Source organism: Lipotes vexillifer, unplaced genomic scaffold (assembly GCF_000442215.2).
Source record: "Lipotes vexillifer unplaced genomic scaffold, Lipotes_vexillifer_v1.1 scaffold829, whole genome shotgun sequence".
NCBI classification, from domain to species: Eukaryota; Metazoa; Chordata; class Mammalia; order Artiodactyla; family Lipotidae; genus Lipotes; species Lipotes vexillifer.
In genome coordinates, this window is record NW_006797023.1 from 113,618 (window position 1) to 118,806 (window position 5,189).

Here is a 5,189-nt window from a genome sequence, read left to right on the forward strand (position 1 = left end):
GCCAGGGTTAAACAGTGTTTTCAGGTTCTATTCCCAGTTTTTTTTTTTTTTTTTTTAGTTTTTATTTATTTATGGCATGCAAGATCTTAGTTCCCCAACCAGGGATCAAACCCGTGGCCCCTGCAGTGGAAGTGCAGTCTTTTTTTTTTTTTTTTTAATACATCTTTATTGGAGTATAATTGCTTCACAATACTGTGTTAGTTTCTGTTGTACAGCAAAGTCAATCAGCCATATGCATACATATATCCCCATATCCCCTCCCTCTTGAGCCTCCCTCCCATCCACCCTCCCATCTCACCCCTCTAGGTCGTCGCAAAGCACTGAGCTGATCTCTCTGTGCTATGCGGCTGCTTCCCACTAGCTATTTTACATTTGGTAGTGTATATATGTCCATGCTACTCTCCCGCCACCCCACCTCCGTGTCCTCAAGTCCATTCTCTATGTCTAAGTCTTTATTCCTGCCCTGCCACTAGGTTCATCAGTACCATCTTTTTTTTAGATTCCATATATATGTGTTAGCATACGGTATTTGTTTTTCTCTTTCTGACTTACTTCGCTCTGTATGACAGACTCTAGGTCCATCCACCTCACTACAAATAACTCAATTTCGTTTCTTTTTATGGTTGAATAGTATTCCATTGTATATATGTGCCACATCTTCTTTATCTATTCATCTGTCGATGGACATTTAGGCTGGGAAGTGCAGAGTCTTAACCACTGGACCACCAGGGAAGTCCCTATCCAGCTTTTTAACCTGAGGACTGAATGCCCCATGAACCTGACCCAGATTCCTATCTGTACTCAGCTGTGCTTGGCTTGATCTTGATCATATGCTGGTGCAGTTCCTGCTTTCCTTCTGAACCCTGCAGCCTGCATCAGCAAAGGACATTCACTTCCCTCACAGAAGGTTCTACTTTGACCTACACTGATCACTGCATGCAGGCCACGGTGAGCAGCCCACTCCCTCAGACTGTATTTCTGCCATCTTTCCAGTATTTGGTGAACACTAGAGCCCTCTGATGCCCTGACTGGAGTGAACACTGTATCCAAGACTCCCTCGTAACACTGCCCACTGACCTCCTGAGAAAGGGCCCCTATCAGGGAAACAGGGAAGCTGAAGCCATTCCGTCCTGCTCATCTTTCCTGGAAGCTTTCATCTAAAAGTGACAATATTGTCCTTTCCTTACACAGTCAGGTTTGTGCTTACAATTATGGAACAAATTTTTAATCTCAAATTGAGAAAGCGCTAGCATTTTCTAATAAGCCTGTTTGGACCTCATCTGTGCTCTGAGGAAAATAACTTTGTTATCACAGTTTATTTAATGAACAATCCACTGTTAATAAAGACACAGTTCATAGTCCTGTAAGATTTCAGTTTAACTGCAGAAATTAATAAGGTGTTATGATTTTATAGTCTGGTAGAAATGATTAATCACAAGATATTATGATTTTGTTGCCCTCTGGAACATTAACCAATTATATCTAACTCAGCAGTTTTATTGAGACATTCCTTTCCCTATGGACTACACAGATATCTATTTCTTAAATCCTCTTAAAACCAGTTCTTTGTGGGACTTCCCTGATGGTCTAGTGGTTAAGAACCCACCTTCCAATGCAGGGGACTCGGGTTCGATCCTAACTGGGAAACTAAGATCCCACATGCCGAAGGGCAACTAAGCCTGCGCGCAGCAACTAGTGAGAAGCCCTAAACAAAGAGCCCCGTGCACTGCAATGAAGATCCAGCGCAGCCAAAATTTGAAACATGCTATGTGTATGAGAATTTTGTTTTGTTTTTAACACTTCCCTCAAAACTAAATATACTGTTTATGTGTAAATATTTATATACGTGTGCATATATGTACATGTGTATATTTATGTATTTATGTGTAAAGCTTATTTAAAATTTATTTATTTTCTTTTTCGCCGCGTTGGGTCTTTACTGTTGCTCTCGGGCTTTCTCTAGTTGCAGCGAGCAGGGGCTACCCTTCGTTGTGGTGCGTGGGCTTCTCACAGCGGTGGCTTCTCTTGTTGCGGAGCACAGGCTCTAGGTGCACGGGCTTCAGTAGTTGTGGCACGTGGGCTCAGTAGTCATGGCTCGCAGACTCTAGAGTACAGGCTCAGTAGTTGTGGCTCGCAGCCTCTAGAGAGCAGGCTCAGTAATTGTGGTGCACGGGCTTAGCTTCTCCGCAACATATGGGATCTTCCTGGACCAGGGCTCAAACACGTGTCCCCTGCACCGGCAGGCAGATTCTTAACCACTGCACTAGCATGCAAGCCCTGTAAAGCTTATTTTAAAAAGCAAGGGAAAGATTGGAATTCCCTGGCGGTCCAGTGGTTGGGACTCGGCGCTTTCAGTACCAAGGGCCCGGGTTCGATCCCTGATCGGGGAGCTAAAGTCCCACAAGCCGCGCGGCATGGCCAAAAACAAAACAAAATGAAAGCAAGAAAAAGATTAATTTAAAAAATCAGGGTAGAGGCCACCTCTGGAAGAAAGATGTAAATGTTTCATTTCTTAATTTGATTGTAGATACAATGTTGATCATTGCAATAGTATTATTTAAATTATATATTTATATATATTCTGTACACGTTTTTTGGTACCTGAGATACATTTTGCAACAAAAGAACATTTAAAAAGAGAACAAGAACATCTGTTACTGTTGGATATTCAAGGCGATTACCACAGGAGGGTATTACACGGCCTCTGTTCAAATTTTCTCTTCCTTAAGGCCTTCTCTATTCATTCCTGCCAAGCTAATCAAATGAGTCAATAAAACCTTAAAGTCAACACCATTAAGTGGTAACAAGGTTAATAAATTAACCATTATTTAACCTGGTCCTCAAAATTTTTTTGATCCAGTCTCTAAATATAAAAAGATGCACAGATTCTAAGAAATGCATTTAAATCAAGCAAATTAACTACTGCTTTTAAATTATAAAATCCTTCAAGTTACAAAAAAAGATTCCTGGTAAAAAGAGCACTACCTGAAACTTATCCAACAATGCCCCAAAGACTTTCATGCAGTAAGTCTTTTAATGGCTAAAACCTAGAAACAACCAAACGTCCATCATTAAGGGACCAATAAAATATATTAGAGTACATCTAAACAGCTACATACTGTACAGCACTTTAAATATGAGGTAGGTGCACACTGATATGGAGACGTGTCCTTATATTAAGTCAGTTGCCCAATAGTATCATGGTACTAACCCCTCCTAGGGACTGGAATTCAGGATGCAAAGTAAAGAAACAAGGAATTCTAACTTTTCACTTGATATACTTCTGTGCTGTTTCAATTTTTACTTGATATTATTCTGTAACATTACAAAAAAAGTGTACAACCTGGATATATTACCGTAATCATTTAAAAAGAGCAGATAAGGATAAACTAATAAAATAAATTCTTATCTCGGACTCCAGAAGAGAATTCAGAAATGACCAGCCAGTTGAGGCTGCCTTAATCCTAATGGGCCAAGGGGGATGGGGGAGGGGAAGGCGTGTCTCCGGAAGAGGAACACTGCATCCTCTCCGTGTCTCATTAACCCAGCTTTTCCTGTCGGGTCGATCGATATTCAAGATAACTTTTGATGTTCATTTTAAGGACGAAGAGGCTTGCAACATTATTATCGGTAAAAAAAATGTCTAACGTTTGTTCTACGTCTGAAAACTATGTTTGTCTGAAGATGATGGAAAAGAAGTGTAACAATCCTGGGAGTAGGAGGCTTGGGAATTGTTAAGGAAAGGGATTTATAGCGCAGGTAGGTGAAGAGTTTGAGAGAAGTGGTGGGACACTCCGAAGAGAAATCAATGTCTTGGAGAGGCAAAACGCTGATTACATTCACTCCCATCGGAGGCTTTAAAAGGTCATATATTTACCTTTCAAATTAACCACCTTCCATTGATTAACTCGGAAGCCAATTTATTGGTTAAAAACCAAAATGGTCTTCCCCAGCACAACTACCTTTGCTACATGGGCAACTCTCTGCTGCTCTTTATCTAAAAGGGCACGAACACTTTATGATTAATACGCGAAAGGTTGACCTTCTTCCATTTCACACCTCTGTACCTGACTCTCATACGGAGAGACTCGGAAAAGAGCGCGGAACACTGAAGACATTCCCAGCCATGGTTCAGAGCAAACGGGAGGGGCGACGAAGCACCTGAGTGGCTCTCTGATGCCCCGTGCGGGCCGCACATCGTCTCCCCACCGCCCGTCGCCCCGGGAAGCTGACAGGCTCGAGACGGAAACCTTTCCAGACCTTCCAGGGAAGCAATCCGACGGCGAGACAACGCGGCGGTGCGGCTCGCCCCGGCCGAGCGCCGGGCTGGTGCGGAGGGGGCGGCGGCGGCCCCCGCCCCGCAGAACGCCCGGACGCCCCGCGGACCCGCTCCGCCCGGCGGCGCCTCTCACCGGAGAGGCCGGGCCGGGCATCGCCGCACCTCGCAGGCCGGGCCGGACGAGCCGGGGGTGCCTTCCTACGTGCGGGCGGCAAGCGCCAGCCCCTCGCACAGCCCCAAACCGGCCTCCCGCACTCACCCGGCTTCCCCGACTTCCAAGCCGACACCAGGCGCGAGTGCACAGGAGGAGGCGGCTAAGCCGCGGCAGAGCCGGGTCCTCGGCTCCACCTCAGCCCCCGGGAGCCGGTAGCAGTCCGCGGGCGAAAGGCGAGGGCGCCGGCGGGGCGGGGCGCGGCGCCGTGCGCACCGCAGCAGCCAATCCTCGCGCAGCAAGTGGCCGGCCGGGGCGGGGCGGGGCTCTAGGGGCGGGGCGAGGACGCCACGGGGCGGAGCGAGGGCTCCGGGGTTTTGCCGGCCCTCCGGGAGCTGACGGCCAGGCTTGGCGTCTGTAAATTAGCGGACGCGTAGACCTGGCCACTCTTGTTGCCTTCTGGATGGCAGCACAGCTGCGTTTCTGCTCAGGGACTTCAAGTGCAGCATCCGTGAGATCACGTGCATGGGGAGCCCAAGACCCAGGGGCAGGGGCTCTCTTTGCCTATAGGCCCAGCGGCGTTGACCACCAGCTGCCCAGTGTAGGGCACGTGCTCCAAGAGGGTTCTCAGGACCTAAAGGTCTGTAAAGATGTTCTTTTCTAATCCCCGCCACTCAGAAATGGAGGCCTAGAAAGGTGAAGTTACTTGTCCAAGGCTACCAACTAGTACTGTAACCCGAGGTTACCAACACAAGTAGT

General features: G+C 46.8%; 1 protein-coding gene across 1 annotated transcript in view; it reads right to left on the reverse strand.

Moving 5' to 3' along the window:
• The window catches only part of TMEM50B (transmembrane protein 50B), a 34,470-nt gene extending 29,833 nt beyond the window's left edge, over positions 1-4,637 (reverse strand). Inside the window, exon 1 of the mRNA XM_007469144.1 lies at positions 4,539-4,637. The gene's annotated coding sequence lies outside the window, so the exon portion shown is untranslated. The remainder of the gene's footprint in view (positions 1-4,538) is intronic.
• Positions 4,638-5,189: the final 552 nt, after the last annotated feature.